The sequence below is a fragment of the Ambystoma mexicanum genome, chromosome 6q, assembly GCF_040938575.1.
Source record: "Ambystoma mexicanum isolate Mex_15411 chromosome 6q, UKY_AmexF1_1, whole genome shotgun sequence".
Classification (NCBI taxonomy): Eukaryota; Metazoa; Chordata; class Amphibia; order Caudata; family Ambystomatidae; genus Ambystoma; species Ambystoma mexicanum.
In genome coordinates, this window is record NC_090937.1 from 775,475,753 (window position 1) to 775,499,799 (window position 24,047).

Sequence of the window (24,047 nt, forward strand, 5' to 3'; positions counted from 1 at the left end):
GTATCATCCGCAGCCAAGTTCAAATTGTCCTAAGAACACGCGAGGTGTCCGGGATGTCCGTAGTCAAACAAAATGGAGATGTCCTAAGGACACTATACCTGTCCGTACAGTCTGCAGAACATCTACGCACATGCATACCACACCCGTAAGTCCTGCGAACATCGTGCCTGTCCGTCACTGTCCGTCTCACTTGTGTCGCACTTTTAATTTGTGTGAGGACCCGAACACTGTCCGTAGAACACCCGCACGCATGCGCATGACCGTTCCCGTGCATTTGGTGTCCTGCGGACACCCGTTCCCTTCATGGACGTGTACCCAACATCATCATGTGACCGCACCCACGCTGAGCGTGTGTCCTAATTTGCGGACACTGTCCGGTTCCCCAACATTTTAAAAGAACTTATTCAGACAATCCAAATTATTTTCAGTAAAAATTCACCATTGCACATGTCCCAGACAATGATCCTGGCTTTCCACATACTTTTTGGAACTTTTTGAACCTTTTTAGGTGTTTGATCTGTTCACGAAGTGCAACCCTTCAACCCTATAAAAGGCCACACCCGAGAGCTGATCTTCATTGTACTTCTGGCTATTGCAGATTGACTTTTGCTGCCTTTGCTGCTCTTGCTGAGATTATCTCATCGTCCCTGATGGCATCCATGGCTGCTGTTGCTACATCTGCCTCAGCACTACTCCCAAACCCTCCACCACCACCACCTCCCCAAGGGCCTGCAGAGGGGAACATGAGTGAGGATGTAGAGAATGAGGATGAAGAGGATGAAGAGAATGAGGTCAAGGAACTCCCTACTACCAGCACTTGCCGGGAGTCTTGGGTGTAGCGGTTGTTTACCATTCATGGTAACGTACCAAAAGCACGTGTGAACAAGGTCACCTGCAAACAGTGCAAAATGGTGCTGAGTCGTGGGAGACATGGTTTGTACAGCTTTGGTATGACATCCATGAAGCGACACCTAATGTTGTTCCACTGTGCAGAAATTCGCAAGAATGTCCCTTGTGATAAACGTAGTAGGTTGAGTTCCTCTACAGCATCCTCTGTTTCGGCTCCTCTCACCACAAGAGACACTCCTGTGGGAGAGTGCATCCCTCCAGCTGCTTCACAGGTCATTCACAATGCTGTTGACCCTTACCTTTCGAGGCTTACAATATTGTGTATGTACTGCGATGCATTACTCTGCAGGGGGGAGAGTCTTCGAAGTGCTTTCGAGACTACGGTGAAAGAGCACCAGAAGACATGCTACCTACCTAAGTAAGGCCCACCCTACATCTTCCCCTCTCCACCTGCCCTTTCTTATCCCTGTGGTTGGTGTCCCTTCCTAACCCTCCTTTCCCCTCTTCTCCTAGTGTGTCATGTGTAAAAAACCAAAAAATATATAAAACAACAAAAATCCCCAAAAAAAAAGGCTCTTTTTGGAGCCTCCTTTCACAGTTTAAAAATAGAAGTGGCAAATAAACAGTGCAGGCCCTGTGTTTTTTTTTTTGGAAGTCCGCGGACAGTGCTAGGACATATACAATTTTAGGGTGCTGCCCTAGCAAAACCAATGCACTTTTCTCTGGGAGGAAGTGGTGGCTCTGAAAAGAGCCTTTTGGTGGTGTTTTTGTGTGTTTGATAAACTTGAAATCATCAACATCTACTGCATAATAGATGACTCTAATTCCAAAAAAGGTCGCAATGCATTTTGTACATATCTCAGAAAAATCTGATTGCCAGCATAAGTAAGATGGACTTCATCTCTGCGAAAAAATGTATGTGCTACGAAACATAATATTTTCATTGTGAAAAGAGGACATGCCAACATCTCTTAGAAAGGCACAAACAGCCTTATTGACATTGCACCTCGCTTTCTCCATTTGTGGACCAAATAAAGACGACGCAGCCACATTTGTCTTCGCGCAATACGAGAAAAAATTACTTGGGAATTTGGAAACATGTCCATGACCTTCTCAAGTCCTTCTTTCATTGCAAATTGCAAAGAAATTCCAGCCACATGACCTAAACTGTTCCCTCCACAATGAATTATAATTATGTCTGGATGATGCTCTGTCTCTAAAGTAGCACAGAGAGTTACCAAGTCCAGCCACTTCATTCAACGCACTCCATGCCAGTGCACCTTCACATGAGGGAATCCAAGATCTGCAGCTACTCCACAGTGTTCTGCATGCACCTCCAACCAATGTATCCATGAGTCTCCCAAAATCCAGATAATCTGTTTTCGGAAACACACAGCCATAGCTATCTGTTCTTCTCTCAGGAAAAAGACGTCTGACAAAATCTCTCCTTACACAAGACACCCAGTAAACTTTACTGACCAATCCCTAGCTCCGCTCATTCTCATTTGCATGCCTCTCCACCCCAGAATCCCTGCATGTAATATGCGCTGTCCGCAGACTACAGCCATGTCCGCGGACATATCGAAAATCTGAGCGTGGTGATTGTACATTTAAATAGTGTGCCCCATTTCCCCTTTGAGGTGGGCTCTGAAAAGATACTTTTTTTTTTTTTTGGCAGATGCCTGACAGACACCTGTTATTTTGTATTTTTTGGGGGGGGGAGGTTTCTTCCTACTTTACTACTAAAATCTTCACATAACCTTCTCCAAAGCAACCCTTACATTCCAAAACAACATGGCATTTCCCAAAAAAGATAAGGAAATACCATCTTCTTCAAAATAAACAGCATTACTCGAATCAAAATTCTCATTATTGCAGAAAAACATACCAGCTCTAAGCATGAAAGCACACATGCCTCGATTGATTGCACACCTAGCAATGTTTTGCTGAGGGCAAAAACAGAACTATTGTCCCATATTGCCCTAGGTAGTAATCCAGAAAAAATTACTTTTGCATTTGGAAGGATGTTCATTACTGCTTGAACCAACTGTTCCAAATCTGCCAACAAAGTAGGGGCACTGATGTAGCCCAAATGGAAAGCAACATAGTGCAAAACTACCAGATGGGGACTGTTCATCCTGCGCATATCTTCACAAACTTGTAGAATTCCCTCTACATTGCAATCAGGCACAGCGCTCCACACCACCTCCACTCCTATAACATCGAAATTGTTTGCCACATACCTGCATTTAGCATACTGCTGTAAACCATGGACAAACATATCTCCGAGCACCAACACCCTGACTTTCTCCACCTCTGCCATCTTCACTACACACACTCTTTCTACACAAATCCACAATGTCAACATCTGATTGGCTGATCCCCTTTCCATACTCGATTTGCTGGAAAACACTGGATGTGGCACACCCTATCCGCGGACAGCCACGCTGTCTGCGCGGCACGTAAATATTAGCCAGCCCTTCTACCCTTTCCACATCACTCTCGGTGCCATTTCCTCATTGGATACAGCTAAGCAGTCACACAACCATCCACCAATCACATCCAAGACCTCTGCATCTAACTCCATCATCAGAGTTCCGCACTTCAAACGTATGGTTGATCGCTCTGAGTACAAGTCTCATATATTGGAAAGCACCTACTACAAAAAATACTCTACAAGTCTCCAAGATTTCTACTTACAGCTGCATTCATATCCACATGCATGAATACAAACTATAGGTATGCATATTTTGTACACAGAACATGTACAACTGTTATGAATCCATATAAACAGAGTAATGGCAATAAACCTACATAGCCTATACATACATGCCAACCCTGCCGATTTAAGCGCAAGACTCCCTAATTTTCATTGAAAAATCGCACTATTTTTTACTGTCTCCCGAATACCTATACATACATGCAAAGCCTCCCGATTTAGGCGCGAGACTCCTGATTTTTCATTGAAAAATCTCACAATTTTTTACTGTCTCCCGCCTAAATGAATGCTAATCCCAATGCAATCGTATGACAAAAATAAATGTTCCCGATTGCTGTGGTAAAATCTCCCTCTCAGGTGCTCCCGATTGTTCGCATGTTTAGTTATAATATGAAATTATTCAAATGTTTCCCATCTACTATAATGAACGATCACTTCCAAACCTCTCTCCTATCTACATCACAGCTGTAAAAAAACAAGTGAATTTGATGAACTTAAAATTCTACTCATTTGCGAAGCATGTTGAACTAACTGTCATGATGCCAGCTCCCGGGGAGCCGGTTCAAGCCCTGCGTCCCCGAAAGCGGACATCCAGTGCCCAAGGAAAGATCCAGCAACCCCATATAGGGGCCCTTTGGACAGTGTCCTGGTGCCTATGGTGCCAGGCTCATAAAAGACATCAGTCCTGGCGCCATAGGCGCCAGGCTCATTATGGGAGTGCTTGGGTGCACTTACCTGATGCAGACCATGCTGCAGGATCCCGGCCTCCTTGAGGCCTGAAAGGAACTACTTTACCTGTGGGACTAATTTACCATCCGGGCGTGGTCGGGGAAGGATACATACCTGGAACTTCTTCCAAGGCTATTTAAACCCCACCCGAACAGCCACACGTGCTTTGCGTTGTTCTGCATCTAGCAGCTGGACGCTCACCGTGTCTGCTCCTGCATCCTGACTTCTGCCACGCCTGCCAGCATCCTGGATCACCTGCAAAGGAAGAGAAGAAGAGAACAGAAGAAGGGAAAGTCCTTAACTGCTAAATCCGCATCCCGGAGACATCTCGCCGACAATCCTGAAAAGGAAGACTTTTATTTAAAAGCTCATCGCGTCGATCGCTGCAGCGCCGCATTCCACTCACCTTTACAGGGCGCCTCCATGTTCAGCAGCGATCATCCGGATTCGCAGTCATGCCCCAGCGCCTAGGGAGAAAAAGGCAAGAACAAAAGGTGAGAGAGAGAAGTGAATAAGGAAAGCTAAATCTCCATGTTAAGACTTACCTGTTGATTCATTCCCTCTTCATTTCGGGTCCGCGCCGCATCCTGGCATTTCCGGACCCCGGCCTCTAAGGGGAAAAAAAGACATCAGCGTTAATGAGCGAATGAAAAGACATTACCAAAAAACGCTCATTAAAGACTTACCTGATTTCTACAAGGATTTCACCTCTCATCTCGGGTCGGTGCCTGTTCCCCGGCATTCCGTACCCCGGCCCCTATGGGGAAAAAGACACTGGCATTAGTACATTAATGCATGGACACAAGGGGAACCTCTTATCAAAAAACTTACCTGGAAGCCAAGCAAGTTTGGTTCTCACCAATCCGAAAATCCAGTGAAGTAACTGGATACCAACGCGCCCCTGCATCAGAAGCAGGATGGAGAGCTCGTCCTTCCAGACCCTAAGGTGAGACACTACGGGGAATCACAGAAGGGTTTCGAGGAGGGTGAGAGGGGAAAGTGGGAGGCCGATTGCATTACCCCGCAGACAGTTAATCCCCTATTTTCGCCTACAGAAGGATACTTCTGTAAGCCAGACAAGCCAGATTTGGGGACCCGGTCCAGTCCGTCTTCCAAACCCTGCGCATCACCTTAGAAGAGGTCACAGCAGCGCAAACCAGGCCAGCGCCTCTGTGGGAGTCAGGTGAGCGTTACAGAACGCGAAGCCTTCCTACAAATTCCCACCCAGGCGCTATGGAAAGTTCTGAGACTGATCAGTTGGCCCAATTACTGGGGGAATTACGGGCCGAAGTACATGCCGCTCGTCAAGAGACTAATGCCCTCAGGAGGGAATTAATATCAAAGGAAGGAACTGATGACCTGGCCAGACAGCTTTTGCAAGGTCAAGCTGGGCAAACTCCTCTACCAGGTTCCGGAGAGAACCCCGCTCCTGTGGTTTCCAGTAACCCTGTGCAGATTAATCTACCCGGAAACATGCCGCTGGCCCCACCCGAAAGCTTTGCTGGGGACCCCAAACGATTCGCCGTATTCATGAATCAGTGTCGTTTGCACTTCCTATGCAGACCTGGGGCCTTCCCTAATGATCAGACCAGGGTAGCCTTTGTATTGTCATATCTCAGCTGCTGCGCTGCCGATTGGTCAGTTCCACTGGTTACTCAAGATGACCCGATTCTCCGTGATTTTCAAGGGTTTCAAGCAAGCATGGAAAGGTTATTTGCTCGACACTCTCAGGGGCAGGCTCTGGATGACGAACTTCTATCCCTGCGACAGGGCAATCAGGACCTCCTATCCTATATTGCAACCTTTAATAGACTAATTGTGGAAACGGGATGGCCAGAGGATAAAAGAGTCACGTTGTTTTATCGAGGCCTACGCGGAGAACTTAAAGATGTCTTGGCCCAAGTTGTAAATCCGCCCAAAGAATGCACAGAGTATATAGACTTAGTGGTCCAATTGGATCACAGACTTCAAAACAGAAAAGCAGATCGGTCCAGGTTTGAGACCCGGGTGTTGGTCAAGACCCATGCTAATCCCAAGGGAGTTGATGTCTCTGAGCCTATGCAAATTGGAGGGGTTAAAGGACCCTTAACTCAAAAGGAACGTGAAAGGAGGCGGCAGTTAAAATTATGTCTTTATTGTGGGAATTCTGGACACTTTCTATGAGATTGCCTGGCAAAACCGCCCCGAAAGGCGTTAGGAGCCGCTGATAAAAACCATGAAGACTGTTTCGGGAAACGACTCCGCCCGACAAGCGTAGGGGTTCGCTTGCCGAGCTTGAAAACTAACTCTCAGACCTCACATTTCATTGTGCCAATGGTTCTCGTAGATCCAGAACAGCTAAAGCGGTTGCATGCAATAAAGGCATACATCGATAGTGGGGCTATTGGAAACTATCTGGATCGTGAATTGGTCTCTAGGATTAACCTCCCTCTCCGTCCTAAAACCAGCAAAGATGTCATCACCACAGTTGATGGAACTGAAATTGCCTCTGGACCGGTAACACATTCCACTACTGAGGTGAATCTTATTGGTCCTGACGGCCATCGGGAGGGTGTTGTGTTTGATGTAATCAAGGCTCCACAGTTTCAGGTTATTCTTGGAATCCCTTGGTTAGAGACACAATCCTCAAATTGATTGGCGAGCTAAGAGAATAACCTTCCCGGATTGTACACAAACCTGCTACCCAGAAAACCTGAAGATTAATCTAGCATCTGTAACCTCTGCCTCCATGCAACTACCTCCGGAATACCAAGACTTTCAGTACGTCTTCCAAAAGGAACAGGCCAACACGTTACCTCCTCACAGATCGTACGATTGCCAGATCGATCTGGTGCCCGGTACACAACCCCCTTGTAGCAGGATTTATGCCCTTACCGAACCTGAGAACCTGCATTTGAGACAATATTTGGATCAATACCTAGCTAATGGTTTTATTCGCCCGTCAAAGTCCCCGGCATCCTCGGCTTTGTTCTTCGTGCCCAAAAAAGAAGGCGACCTTAGAACTTGTATCGATTACCGCGCATTGAACCAGATAACGGTTAAAAACCGTTATCCTCTGCCTCTGATCCCTGAACTCCTTGACCAGGTGAAGGACGCTTGCATATACACCAAGTTAGATCTCCGGGGGGCTCATCATCTGGTACGAGTTAAAGGCGGCGACGAATGGAAAACTGCCTTCCGTACTAAATACGCATTATTCGAGTACCAGGTGATGCCTTTCGGATTGTGTAACGCGCCGGCTGCCTTCCAATACTTCATGAATGATGTCCTTCGGGAACTCATCGATGTTTGTGTTGTCGTATATATCGATGACATTCTGGTGTACTCCTCTTCGGAATCTGATCACAGAAAACATGTCACGGCAGTACTTGAAAAACTGCGCCAACACAAACTATTTGCTAAATTGGAGAAATGTGTTTTCCATACCACAGAAGTCGAGTTTCTAGGTTTCATCCTGACACCCAAAGTAGTCCGAATGGACTCAATAAAAGTGGATGCCATCCTCAAATGGCCATCACCTAGCTCTGTAAAAGGGGTTCAAAGCATGCTCTGCTTTGCCAATTTCTATCGCAGGTTTATCCCGGAATTTTCACGCGTGGTACAACCCATTACTGCACTCTTGAGGAAAAATAAACGTTTTGAATGGTCTGAAGAAGCCGAGCAGGCCTTTCAGGATTTAAAAGCTAAGTTTACCTCCGCACCTATATTGAAACACCCGCGTCCAGATCTCCCTTATGTCGTCGAGACTGACGCATCCCGCCTAGCCATGGGAGCTGTTCTGTCCCAAAGAGATCCCGAAACCAACCAACTGCATCCCGTAGCATTTTGGTCCAGAAAATTCTCGGCACCCGAGGTTAATTATGCAATCACTGACAAAGAACTGCTAGCCATTAAGTCCGCTTTTAAAGCCTGGCGGCATTATCTGCTTGGCGCTCGACATACCATCACAGTGATCACTAATCACCGGAATTTACAGTATTTGAAAACTGCCAAGGCTCAGTCATCACGGCAGCTCCGATGGGCTTTGTTTTTCGCTGAATTTGATTTTGTGATTACCTATCGACCTGGCTGCAAGAATGGCAAAGCAGACGCCTTATCCCGAATTGGAATGGGAGAATCAGATACAAACTCAGAACCAGTACCAATAATTCCCGAACAGAGGATTCTAGGCATGACTTTGTTACAGACGCTAGAAGACATTCAAGCCAGAGTGAAACAACTCCTGGACCCTACAACCTTACAGGATTGGATACAAAAGGGATCAGACTTTACCATAGATAATGGTTTACCTTATTTCCGAGGACGCTTATTCCTGCCACATAAGGAATTACACGAACTAGTTATTTCCGGTTATCATGATACATTAATAGAGGGACACCCCGGTATTGCCAAGACAGAGGAAAAGGTGAAACGACAATTTTGGTGGCCCTCTTGGCAAAAAGATGTTAAATCTTTTGTGATGTCCTGTGGTGTTTGCGCCCAAAATAAAAGTCAAAAGAAAAGACCAGCCGGTCTCCTTCAACCTCTAGACATACCGCCAGCACCCTGGCACACCCTATCAATGGATTTTATTACGGACCTGCCTCCTTGTTCGGGGTACAATACTATTCTGGTAATTGTGGATTTGTTTTCCAAAATGGCCCACTTTATTCCTTTGAAAGGTTTACCTTCAACTTCTGTCCTAGCCAAAGAATTCCTCGAAAATATTGTTCGGCTACATGGATTCCCATCTATACTAATCTCTGACCGGGGAAGCCAATTCATTTCCCACTTCTGGCGCAAATGTTGTCAAATGGCGCAGATCGACGTAAGATTATCGACCAGTCACCACCCTCAGACCGATGGTCAGACCGAGAGGACAAATCAGACCCTTGAGCAGTACTTATGGTGTATGTTACAGCAATCTGAAAGCAACTGGAAAGACATTCTTTGGATAGCCGAATACGCATATAATAATTCGGTACACTCTGGAACTGGCCACAGTCCTTTTTATACTTTGTTTGGGCATCACCCTCGAACCTCAAACCTTGACTCACCTCAGAACCTCGGAATGCCTGCAGTAGAACATCTGCATTCTACAATTACCCAAGCCTTCAAAGAGGCAACTACGCATTTACAACAAGCCAAGAGAAAATACAAGGAGAATGCTGATCTACATCGGAGTGAAGCACCTCAGTATCAGATTGGGGATCAAGTGTGGTTAGCTACCAGACATTTACCACTGAAAGGGCCTCGAACTTTTAACCCAAAATATCTGGGACCTTATTCTATTACGGCAATAATGAACCCAGTGGCTGTTAAACTTGATTTACCAGCTAGTATGCGAATTCACCCTGTTTTTCATGTGTCACTTCTGAAACCAGTGGTACCCGGAACCCGACTGCTCAAACCTCCAGAACCTATTCTAATAGATGGGGAGCCCGAATTCGAAGTGAAGAACATTTTAGACTCAAAAATGTTTGTCAAAACTGTTCTACCTAATTGATTGGAAGGGGTACGGACCTCAGGAGAGGTCGTGGGAACCCAGCGACCATGTGCATGCACCTCGATTAGTCAGGAAATTCCACCGACTCTTCCCAGACAAACCAAAACCCCCCGGAGGGAACAACCTTGGGAGGGGCCTTGGGGGGGGGGGGGGGGGGGGAGTGCTGTCATGATGCCCGCTCCCGGGGAGCCGGTCAAGCCCTGCGTCCCCGAAAGCGGACATCCAGTTCCCAAGGAAAGACCCAGCAACCACATATAGGGGCCCTTTGGACAGTGTCCTGGCGCCTATGGCGCCAGGCTCATAAAAGACATTAGTCCTGGCGCCATAGGCGCCAGGCTCATTATGGGAGTGCTTGGGTGCACTTACCTGATGCAGACCATGCTGCAGGATCCCGGCCTCCTTGAGGCCTGAAAGGAACTACTTTACCTGTGGGACTAATTTACCATCCGGGCATGGTCGGGGAAGGATACATACCTGATTGGAGGAAGGATACATACCTGGAACTTCTTCCAAGGCTATTTAAACCCCACGCGAACAGCCACACGTGCTTCGCGTTGTTCTGCATCTAGCAGCTGGACGCTCACCGTGTCTGCTCCTGCATCCTGACTTCTGCCACGCCTGCCAGCATTCTGGATCACCTGCAAAGGAAGAGAAGAAGAGAACAGAAGAGGGAAAGTCCTTACCTGCTAAACCCGCATCCCGGAGACATCTCCCCGACAAACCTGAAAAGGAAGACTTTAATTTAAAAGCTCATCGCGTCGATCGCTGCAGCGCCACATTCCACTCACCTTTACAGGGCGCCTCCATGTTCAGCAGCGATCATCCGGATTCGCAGTCACGCCCCAGCGCCTAGGGAGAAAAAGGCAAGAACAAAAGGTGAGAGAGAAGGGAATAAGGAAAGCTAAATCTCCATGTTAAGACTTACCTGTTGATTCATTCCCTCTTCATTTCGGGTCCGCGCCGCATCCTGGCATTTCCGGACCCCGGCCCCTAAGGGGAAAAAAGGACATCAGCGTTAATGAGCGAATGAAAAGACATTACCAAAAAACGCTCATTAAAGACTTACCTGATTTCTACAAGGATTTCACCTCTCATCTCGGGTCGGTGCCTGTTCCCCGGCATTCCGTACCCCGGCCCCTATGGGGAAAAAAGACACTAGCATTAGTACATTAATGCATGGACACAAGGGGAACCTCTTATCAAAAAACTTACCTGGAAGCCAAGCAAGTTTGGTTCTCACCAATCCGAAAATCCAGTGAAGTAACTGGATACCAACGCGCCCCTGCATCAGAAGCAGGATGGAGAGCTCGTCCTTCCAGACCCTAAGGTGAGACGCTACAGGGAATCACAGAAGGGTTTCGAAGAGGGTGAGAGGGGAAAGTGGGAGGCCGATTGCATTACCCCGCAGACAGTTAATCCCCTATTTTCGCCTACAGAAGGATACTTCTGCGAGCCAGACAAGCCAGATTTGGGGGCCCGGTCCAGTCCGTCTTCTGAACCCTGCGCATCACCTTAGAAGAGGTCACAGCAGCGCGAACCAGGCTAGCGCCTCCGTGGGAGTCAGGTGAGCGTTACACTAACACACTGTAAATAACATATAAAGGCTGCACGTAGTGAAATCAAATGCATGCATACACTATGTTCAGATATCAAACAAGAATAGTACCACAAAAACATAAAAATCAACGTGTACATTAACATCAGTACTATAAACACAAAATTACTAACTTCTTCCTTTTACAATTGCAGTGAAGACCACTCTCCTGAAAATCAGCAGCATCTAAACTACAAACATATCCAAAGAAACCTGCTCATTCCATGAAAAAAGTAAGTACAATACTACCTTTTATTCTTACAGTTCCTGAAAGACACTGTGGTTCATTCATGTAATTTGCGCACCAAATAAAACTGATTTCTGAACCATTGTGCCCAAAAATCTCCATTTATTAAACAGAGATTAGCAGGCAGAATGGCACACAAATCCATGTTTTTTGGAACACAAATAACATACTCAACCCTTAGAATGTTAGTACTACAAAACAAAGAACTGTTTTAATTTTACACCATTATGTTTACTTATAATGCTTCTCCTCACCACTAGCTCACTTTCTACTCTCATCTGAACCGCAGTTTAGTAACGCACAAATGGAAGAATAGCCTTCCCAACTCATGGTTGTTTCCCAATGCACATTCACACACCACCACATACATCTTCCCCATCAAACTCATACACGCAAGCACACAGCACACATACATTGCAAAACTGACCAACCCATACCTTCTTTTTTTTCAATAGACCCCAAAGAATGCCTACCAAAAAGCAAGTCCGTAGAAAGCAACGCAGAAATAGAGCAAATGAAAATAAAAGTGTCCAAAATAAGCATCCATCTCTACCGGAGTTTTTACAAAAACTAATGCAGTCATTTAGCAAAACAAAAGAAGCATCTAGTACAGAAACTTTGCCTCCTCTATCAAAATGTAAAACGAAACAAAGTGATTAACAAGATTTCAGCTACCAATACTGCTAACACTGCTCCTATAAATCTTGATGTTGTGGCAAGTAACCATACCAGAAAAAGTATTTTAGCAAAAATGTTCCGCCACAGAGTCCTTCAGAATCTTATAAAAATAGGAGACAAATCATGCACAACCTTTCAAACCTACCGCAGAAAATTTATCTTAGAAGCTTTGATAGACAGTGCAATCCTTCTCAAAAGGAAATTATTCATTTTAGTGTTAAACAGAATGAAAGCAGTAACAAAACTAACTACTAATTACAATAAAACTTCTCAATAAACAGAATGTCAACAAAAATAACTTAAATATCTGTGGAGGTGAATGGAGTCACACAATGAGCACAGAACCATATTTTAATGAAGAAGCATACAAACACTACCAAACAAACACAATTGCCATCCATAGCAGTGGACGAGGTTATGAAAAAAATGAATAATACCATAATGGAACAAGAAATACTGCTTACAAAAATATTCCCAGAAAACTCAGAATTACCTCTCCATTCGACTGAACCAGAACGTCCAGTATACAAATGGCCATGCACGTCAATGTGTAACATTCCCAAAAAATCTTTCAAATCTTTACGCCAGTTCTTCAATCAGTATGTGAAAGGCAAAGACAAAATCAAAATGAAAGTGCTGCAAAATATGGATACCTGTCTAGTGCGCAAATACACAGGACTACAAGGAGATTCATTAGCCTGCATTTCAGGACCTATTTGCAAAAGTACCTTCCATCATATCAAAATTATATCAACACATCATTCAACTATAAGAAATCTAGTCTATAAACTGTACTATGCTAAAAGTCCTGCTTTAGCGCTAGCCAATTTAAATAACACTCTTCTACATGGTACACCCAAAGACCTACTCGAAGAAATCGACCATATCCAGAGAAAATATTTTGGAAGTGAAAGCCACTTACAAAATGCAATAGCTTTACAAAAAACTAGTAACAATTCTGCACATAGCAACCTTCTACTACACACAAACAAAAAAGAAATATTAACATTTAAAAGTACATCCACTGAAGAACCAAACCATGTGTGTGTGTGTTGCCGCAGAAGTTTTTATGAAAATAACACAAAAACTATAGACGTAACATACAAAATAGAAAACAATGAAGATTCCAAATGGTTTGAATTAGCTCTCTACCTTATAGCAGAAAACAAATATGAAATAACTGACGCCCTAATACTTTGCAGTTACTACAAAACTTGACAACAACCAAACTCCTTCACGTGCTATCACAAATAACTTGGAATTATTCCCACTACCAAAACCCCTGCAACAACTCAATTTATATGAATGCATCATAATTCAAACAGTGCAACCATTTCAAGCAATAATACGCCTTCAACCAAAAACAGCAAAATTACCTCCCTCTGAATTGGTGAAAGGCATTTGTGGCAAAGTAGTTTATTTACCATTAGATCTGAAAGAAAATGTGCACACTCTGGGAGTGCAACGTCCAATAGAGCAATCTTTAATTGTCTTAGTAAATGGTGTACCAACAAATGACAAAAAAATGTGGCAACAACTCGTAGACTTACATAAAGTTAGCCAAGCCTTGCAATATCTAAAAGACAATAATGAATACTACAAAGAAATAAATATTGAAGAAAACTTAAGGGAAACAACTGAAATAATTCAAGAGTCACCAGAAACTGGTCAATTTGAACTTCTAGATCCTGCTACAGTAGCCAATATTTTAGACCATTATACAATTCATCCATTACACTCTAATGACACCATAGATGATGCACTAGAAACGTACCAAATGCGACAAACCAAAGGACCACCAATCAGCATATGGGAAAAAAGTATAGAAGCACGTGCTTTTCCTCTACTCTTTCCTACTGGTAAAGGAGGAAGGTACAATGATAGACCCACTCAGATAACAGCATTAGAATACCGCTCGTTACGAATGTATTCTGAAGATCCCAGATTTAGACAAAATGTGGAATACAACTACTCTTTGAAAGAGAACTAGCAACTCTATGTTTCGGAGTTGCACACATATTGAAATCAGGAACCCACTTTCAAAATATGCAGCTACGCAATTAATACAAAAAGTGCAAGAAAAAGATGAGGTTTTACAATCGAGCATTACAAATCTGTTAGCAAACATGCGTGGTACAAAAGAGTACTGGTTCCCACGTCACAGAGATGTACGTTGTATAAGAAACCTTGGCCCACCTACTTGGTTTGTTACATTAAGTTGTGCAGAACACGTATGGGAAGATTTACATGATTTCCTACGCATATCAAACAAAAACAAAACAAACAGACATACTAACACCTGGAGAACTTTGCTCTCTAGATCCTTTTAATGTTTGAAGATATTTCCATCATCGTTTTATTGCTATGCTACACTTTATTTTGTAATAAAACTGTGCCTCCCCTCGGAGAAGTACAACACTTCTTTCAGAGAAAAGAATACCAAGCCCGAGGAGCACCACATATCCACATGCTTTTATGGATTAAAGATGCTCCTGTACAATTTCAAAGACACAAATGTGGCAAATATTATCATCACAAATATAAAAACAAAGGGAAATACTACACCAAATGGCGCTTTGGTTTCCCTAGACCAGTTACAGAAACAGGTGAAGTGAACAACATCCTGTCTTCAGTTAGACATAGTGATAAAGGTAAATCACCTAAGAACACGTATTACATAAAAAGAACAGAAGAATTAAAATATATCAATGATTATAATGCAATCATTACCCTCTTATGGAATGCAAACACAGATGTGCAGTACATTGCAGACAATTCCACTGCAGTTGCACGATATGTTACAGCCTACTTAACAAAAGCAGAAAGAACAGAGCTTCAAGACCTCTGGAATGACCTATCATCAGACAAAACACTATCTCAGAAATTGTACAGCTTAGGCATAGAAATGCTCTCTCATAGAGAATGTGGCTCCTATGAAGCTGCAGATCATTTAACCAGTACTGCTTTGTATTGAAAATCTGAAAATATAGTATGGCGAAGTCTTTGTCCTGCTAAATCTAGAAAAAGAGTTCTCAAATCATATGAGGATATAGAAACAATAGCCAAAAAGGATCCCAACAGCCAAGAAATTTTGAAAAACAATTTACTAGACACATACTACCCGAACAGGAGTACCACTTTGGAAACTATGTGTCCATACCACATAGCCCAAAACTTCACATACAAAAATAATATAAAGCCCGACGAAAAAAAAGGTAGATATAGAGTGACAGATTGTGAAGGCAGCTTAGTGAAACTTACCAAACAAAGCTTAATTAATCATATCAAATTGTCTTTAAAAAAACTCCTCAACAGAAAGAACTACATTACATGTCCCTGCTACAACTTTTTAAACCATGAAGAAAAGAAGAAGAGATACTAGAAAACTATGACTCCTATGAAGACGCTTTCACAGCAAATGAAAGCACTATCATCGATATAAACTTTACGCAGTACAAAACAGTGTTGCACAATGAACAGCAACACGAAGAAGAACTCCAGGCCCAACTAGATAAGGACACTCCCGACAGTAGTCAACCTTCTGTAACAGGAAGTAAAGAACCACTGGGACAGCCTCTAATAGCAAATGAGGCAGAATTAGCAATTACAGACGTAGAGAACACCATGTGTCACTATGAAGAAGATACAGAAGACTTAACTGTACTACAATCAAAACTGAACAAAGAGCAGCACACCATTTTTCAAGAAGTAACAACAGAAATTGCACATGGTGTACAACATGAAAATAAAGAATGTACCTACCAAAATTACAAACATATACTACTTTACGTCAGTGGTGAAGCTGGTTCAGGCAAAACATTCTTAATCAAAATCATCAGCAAGTTCCTTCAACAATTGACAAACAACAAACTGTCAGCTGTTGTAACTGCCCCTACAGGTGTAGCTGCCTACAACATAGGCAGTGTCACTTTACACCGATTACTACTCCTTCCAGTAGAACACCAAAACAAATTAGAATATTACAAACTTTCTACTGAAGCTGCAATGGAGCTACGCAGAGTGTTAAAACAAATAAAAATGCTACTAATAGATGAAGTGAGCATGGTCTCCAACCTAATGTTGGCTTTGATTCACCTCCGATTGCAAAAAGTACTTAAAACAAACTACGAAGAGCTCTTTGGAGGAAAAAACATTGTTTTCGGAGATCTTCTTCAATTGACACCAGTGAAAGGTGAACCTATTTTTAAAACCTTAGGACACAAACTCTGCCGTAAAACTGTTGGCAGCATAGGAAATGTCAACCTTTGGCAACATTTTCAATACAGAGAATTAACAGAAAACATGTGCCAATCTGCAGACCTCACTTACGCCAACATTTTTAAAAAGTATTAGAGTTGGTGTACTAGCTCAAGAAGCACAAGCAATATTAAAAACCCAGCACATCCATGCACTTTATGGCCATAAATCATGTGCTACTGATGTTATGGAACAATTAGCGCACTAAAATGTCAATTGTATGTCCTTAATGCCAACTCTTGCAAGCTATTCCAAATTCAATGAAACAATGTTGAAAGAAGAAATGCAACCAATAATTGAAATTTGCTCCACAGACAAACTGGACGTACATGGTATGACACTACCCATGTGTCAACAAGTCACAACAAGACTAAATACCTTAGAAAATGATATGTCCAACACAGCTGGTTTGGAGAAAATATAAAAATGTTCCTTAAACTGTAGAGTAATGCTTAAACGTAACCTTGACGTGGAGCAAGGACTAGTTAATGGACCACTGGGTACAGTTGTTGGCTTTCAAACATGCCCACGTGACAACAACATTCAGTTTGTCAATATTCTCTTTGACAAACTTTCAGAAGTAAAAAGGATAGGGTGCTCAACAGCTCGATTCCTTCTCTTCAAAGACATGTATGTACGCAGAGAACAATTTTCTCTGACTCTAGCATACGCAGTCACCATTCATAAATCACAAGGTCTTACCCTAGACAAAGCATTGATAGATATTGGTAACACAGTCTTTAAAGAAGGCATGAGCTACGTAGCACTATCATGCTTACGTACACTTGACGGTCTATTTCTAATCAACTTTGATGCAAGTAAAGTAAGCTCTGATATTCCTTGCTTTTTAGAATACAATAGACTACGTTCACTATACACCTCCCATCTAAAAACATATCCTGTTCCACAAAAATGAAAACGTTGTAAAAGAAAACTAATTCAAACAGAAATGCAACAGAATCTGACTGCAAATCCGCCAAAGAGAGTAAAAGAAGCTAATACTTCATCAATTACCACAACCAAAGAAGAACCTATTACTCAAAGTAACTCGGGTACTTCTTCAAAGAAGCAACACACACTCTGAAAAAATGACTTGGACACAGAACTATCTGGTCCATTCAAATTTTCAAATATAACTGGTGTAAGTTGCTACGCAAATGTAGCAATGAATATTCTATTTCAATTACCACCAATTGTTGACAACATTTACTTACACAGTACAGACCAATTGTGTTTGCAAATGTTAGTACTTCATAGAAACGCAACAAACAATACTGACAACACGTATAGTGTTCATGGAATAAGACAAGAATTGGACTACTGTGCTGGAATGGTGAAATTCACTATAAACTCACTAGAAGATCCACAAGAATTTCTAATGTACTTACTACCAGTACTGGAAAACAAAAACATACCTATAAATGAAATCTTCCAGATTTCATACATGAGGAAACATACATGCACTCTCTGCAACAATGTGACACAGGAACAAATCCCTAATGAGCACTTTGTGTATGTATCCATACCTAATTGTGAATCTGTTCCATTTCAGCAACTTGTACAAAATGCAAACCATGGTAGATTATGTACTACCTGCAATTCAGATAATCGCTCCACCTTACTAATACAAACACATGGTAAATACATAATACTAATGCTTCTACGTTACAATGCAGATGGTACCAAAAAAAACTGCAAGCTGACTGGATTCACACATGGTCAAGTATCACTTGGTAAGAAAACCTTCACAATAATAGGAATAATCTACCACGCAGGAGCCACAACCAATGCAGGTCACAACACTGCATATATAAAAAAGAAATGTGGATGGTTTGAATGTAATGATAATACCATTACTCTAAAGCAGAGATTACCAGCAAATCTTACAAATGCTTATTTAATCTACTTAAAACCAAAATTTAATAACTAATCTGTACTTAAACATTAACAAAAGTTCAATTAAAAATCTATAAACTGTTAGAATACGCCAACAGGTATCTAACTGCACCAAGATTCTATAACAACCAACAGATAAATGAATACCACTAAATTATAACAAGAAATAAACAGTTAAAATACACCAACAGGTATCTAACTGCTCCAAAAATCTGCAACAAGCCAACAGATAGAACATTAGCCAGAAACAACAAGTGAACACTGAAAACAAACAAACAAATAGACTGTAGCATAACATAAAAAGGTTTTTTTAATCCGACAAGGATTTTTTTCCCACAGACCCAATGATTTGAAAAACAAACACAGAAACTGAGCAAATTGCACAGTACACTGGTTTGTACACTACTAAATAACAAGTCATGGGACACAAGAAGGCGGGCACGGGCCAGAGGAGGTAACCTCAGGACCCGGTGCCCAAAGGTATACTATTATGATATGTGATATTGTGTACTGGCATAACCATGTCTGTACAATAAAATCCTATGGCCTTTTATTGCCAACACTTGACACAAGTTGTGAGCCAATTATTACGGGTGAGGGCTTGGGGGTCGGCCAATACTAATGCATGCATATGGGTTCAGCAGTTATTGGCAATGCTGCAGGGCATCCCAAAAGCGAGGCAGGGTAACTGCTGTTACCATCAGCAGCCTGGGAGAGGCGCAGCCCCAACCTTATATCAGCCTGCTCCTCTCCTCCCCCCAGCTACAGAGACACACAGTCTCTGCAGCACAAAGCCAAGGAAGGATGAGGTGTGAACAGTCGCCGCACCCTTCCTCCTAACAAAAAAGGTGCTAAGCACCATAAGGAAACCAACAGTCAGGCAGGGCCCAGGCTCAAAGACCTGCCCCCATCAGGGGGCCAGACAGTCGGCTATCCGGCCGGGGGCTGTGACAACAGCAGCCCCCACTACATACATAACAAAGACCCAGGGCCTCCCTGGGTCCTATAAATGAGAGCAGCATGCTCTGAGTAAACACAATCTGTTTGTGGACCCTGAACGGGGACCCAAACAAACAGGAGGTTCACTGTTTACTCAGTGTCTTCCAAATCTTTTTGCTTCTTTACCACAGAACCCTCCCACCCTACAAAAAAAGGGAGAACAAAAAGAAGTACAGGGCACTGTACGGTGCCCACAACAAGTCGTGGGACACAAGAAGGTGGGCACGGGCCAGAGGGGGTAACCCCAGGACCCGGTGCCCAAAAGTATGATACTATTATGATATATGATATTGTGTACTGCCATAACCATATCTGTACAATAAAATCCTACGGCCTTTTGTTGCCAACACTTGACACAAGTTGTGAGCCAATTATTACGGGTGAGGGCTTGGGGGTCGGCCAATACTAATGCATGCATATGGGTTCAGCAGTTATAGCAAGTCACAAGGGATTGAATGCAACATACCAAAAATGTTCAAAAAAGGGCTCGGCACTGGGAGTGAAAGCCTCAGCAGTTAAGGGGTTAAGTCATTTCTGATTTAAAATGACATCCCTGTTCTTCAAATAAATACAGATACACATTTTTCAATGCTTCATACATTTTAAACAGTTGCACAAATGTCCACCAAACTTTCTAAATTCATACAGTTATATCAAACGAGTCAAAAGTTATTACCAATGGAATGCTCACAAATTCAATGACTCGCAGGCGGTTTCACCTTAATTATAGGGCAACAACTGGGCCCCCCTGTAATGTACAAACTACAGCGCAAAGGTGCAGCATAACTGCAACAATCCTTTTCCGTCCCTGTGTTCCGGGGGCTGCAACAGCAGGTTTAAAATCTGCCTTGCAAATCCCTTGTAGCACAAATTCAGCGCAACCGAAGACACCGCCCTCTTCCCATGCCGATGAAAAGGGCCTGTTGAAAATCCGGCCATCAGTGTTTCTCCAGTCACTCCTGGCTCTACCCTGACATCTTGGGGACTGATTCGCAAGCCCAGAGAATGTGCAGTAGTACAAATCCAATATCCCCCCATCAAATAATTGCTCTGCCATTTTGAGCGGGCTTGGGGGGGTGGAGGGCGGAGAGCTGTTGTGGCTGTTGCACTGTGAAGTAAACGCAGATTGAAAAGCGCTGAGTTAGCAGGGCACCCCCTGCCAAGAAATTCACACTTCAAGGAGAAATGTCTACATTATCAAAAGCATGCCGAGCCAGCATATCCTCGGCGGCACGAGTACACAGGCCTACCATTGCTGCGGATTATAATAACGTTTATTAGTACATTACTTTTCACACGGGTTAAATACACTGCCTTTACGATTATAGTCACTTTGCTTAAGATTCTGCGTTTGCGTCACTTTTATAAAGGGCTCTTGATGCCCTCGTGTGGTCCCTTTCTGAAATACGGCTTAGATGCAATCCAAGAGCAATGGATACAACAGAATCCACTTCGGGATTTCGAAGACGCTCTTTCCTCTGCTAAAGAGACTAAAGACACCTAACAGGGTGCCGTAGTTAGCCCCTTTTTTAATGTTGTAGCACTAGGCACCGAGTACATGGGGCAGATGGGGCAGTTGTCCGTGGAAAACGTGGGGATCCCACGAGGGTGGGGGCGGGGTTTGGCGGAGGGGGCGGAGTTCTGAGGTGGAAGTCAGAGGGGGCACAGCTGGCCGTTGAACTCCGATCAAAGGAAAATGTCAAAATAATAGTTTTAAAATGGTGCAATTTCTTTCATGCCGTTTCTTTTCAAACTCCACACTGTACATCGGTTCCACCTTAAATCACTTCCATGACAGTGGTGCAACCAACAGGGGTACATGCTGTCTAAATGTATGTATAGTGCCATTCACCACTAAAAATGGTATTGAGCATTTTTAAAATCATAAGTACTGAAATTACATAGATTACAAATACACTGGCATGCAATGAGTACATTGCTACAAAAGTATTGGCAAGTTCACTCATTTAAAAAAGTTGATTTCAATACTTATTTTTAAAAAGACTTTCAAAACGAGGTTATGGTCAGTATACTTTTTAGAATTGGACAATTGATGAGAGGCACAAACCAGCCAATTGCTACGCAAGGTTCTAAGGCAATTGATTAGCTTGGGACATTCCATGTTCTATCAGGAGTGCAACGAAACCTGACTTTGGGGTGGGGGCTAACTGGTGATGGGAGGGGCCACTTGAAAAACTGGGTGGGGCTTGGAGGCTCCACCCCCTCTATTCTACCCCCAAGAATTGTCTGGTATGGGGACCAATTATCAAATGGTACATTTTAAAGCTCAATGTGCCAGTAAGAATGACCATGTTATTGGATTTAAAGGCATACACACTTTAAAAATATTCTGTTTTAAAAAAAAAAGTAGATTGTACACCATAAGACATGTACATATAAGCTCACGCCACAGTAATAAATGGCTAGACTGGCTGCACCAAAATGCCAGTATAGCCATGTAATAACAGGCCATGCCTACTTTATTCAATAAAATAAATATATAAGGTTACGTCACAATAATAAGTGACTAGAATGACTGTACCAAAATGCTCATCTAGCCACATAACATATATGCTGAAGAAAAAGCAAGTGCGCACATACCCCCCCCCCCCACCCTCGGATGTGAAAGTACACATAATGTGGTTATTTGTTGGCTCGCATCCGTGGGGAGGGGGCTGATGTGAGCATTTGATTTTTCTGAGGCAGAAGGGCGATGGAAGTCTTGAAGTAGCAGCTTTAAATTTATGTGCAAGGACATTTTTCTGTATCTGCACAGACAGTAAAACTGGTAAAACTTGAATGCCGCCAGTTTCAGGAAAGGCTTCCCTCCTCACCTCTCTGCCAATAGCAAGTACGTACAGGTGCAAACCTACTTGCGTGGGGGCATCTAACTTCTTCACACATTCCAATGAAATGGTGAAGCTTCAATGTTAAAGCAGTTAACTCTGCCCCTTACCCCTGAAAGCAGCCACTTAAGGACTGCTGTGAAAGTGAGCAGTCTCCTGTCCCATTTCTACACTTCCAATCCCTCCCCTGGCATGCAAGTGCTAACGCCACATCACGATTTGAATTGCCTAAAAATGTATGCCCATGAAAGCAGGTGCAACAGTGAAATGTTTAATGGTAGTGGTTGCAGGGCCTGAGACAACTGCAAAGCTCAGGTGCCGTTTATTGTCTGTGTCCTGTCCTGTCCTAGGGTCAGCCAGGTCGAGTGAACATAGCCCAAAATTTCGGGTAGGGGTTAGACCCAGATCATGTTGCCCTATCAACTAGGCAAATGCATATCCGTACCCCAGAATGCTACGAGTGTGTGATCTGGGCACTTCTCTGGCTGAAACCAATAGGAAACTCGTTTGGTCTCACTCCCAAAAAAATCGGATTCCCCTTTTCCCGGAGATGACTACACAAAGTGTACACGAGAGGGGCTTGGAGGACAGTAGCTGGCAATATATATTTCTGAACGAGAAACAACTATTTCATTTGACTGGCTGGTCCTGTAGATTTTACTCATTTGATCTGTATTACGTTGTAATACTACGAACAGCCAGCAGTTGGCCCCATCATCCATAGTAACAAAGCTGCTCTAGTGAAGAAATTGAAGCTACTCCTTCCGCTGGGCTGAGGAAGGCAGGGTCGCGAGATCCGGCTAGACATATGACGCCGGATTCCAGACCTGGCAAGAGCTGGCCCATTGACCAGTAGCAGAAGGAGTATCATTTTGGGCCATGCTGAGATTTTGCAGCAAAAAAACGAACAGTACAAATCCTTCTTGAGTGCCAGGCTTAGTGAAATGTTAGCATTCATCTTGAAAATGATCAAGTGCTGCACACTTCAAAGTGGGAGGGCAGCCTTATCAATGGAGCTTCCATTGGGGGCGGGTGGGGAGTGGGGTGAGGGAGGAAAAAATTGTTTGGGGCTGTGGGAGAATTAGGAAATCCTAAAGCAGAATGCTGCAAAGACAGCTCAGCAGGTAGGCTACTGTTGATGAGATGTGTTATGTTTATCCCTGCCTGTAAATCCAATGGCTTTTTTTCCCAGTGTCTTCGGATAAATGTGATGTAAAAAGTGTTATTACGATCTCTGCATGGGTATGGCTCCCTCTTCACTGCGTGTGGAATTTCCATCCTTTAGTGAAAATTAAAAGTTGGTTCTGCCCCTGCAGCTAAAGTCAAAATTTGACACCCATGGCTGTGCCTTCAGATTCTGCTTGCAATGACGACTCTGCAGCCGTTGCAATCACTAGGATCGTAGTCACGCCGTACAGTGAGAACATGGAGAGATGAAGGAAAGTGGTGGATTCTATTTTAGCCCACCACCTCCATATTCGTGCAGAAGTTGGTCCTACTTAGAAAAGCGTGGTCCTGCCACAGAACAACACTTTTCTGAATATGCACCATCTTCAGAATCTGGGCCAAAATCATGTTTTCTTCATTTCTTTTCACTCGCTGCACCATAGGAATCAACACTTTGGGGCCAATTCAGAGGTCACTGTAAAATTAGAAAAGTAATGGTCGGTGGAGGAACTACATTTTTCCTAAAAACACCATATTCTGTGAAAGTAGTAAGGTGGCTTACTGACATCAAAGCTTCAGCT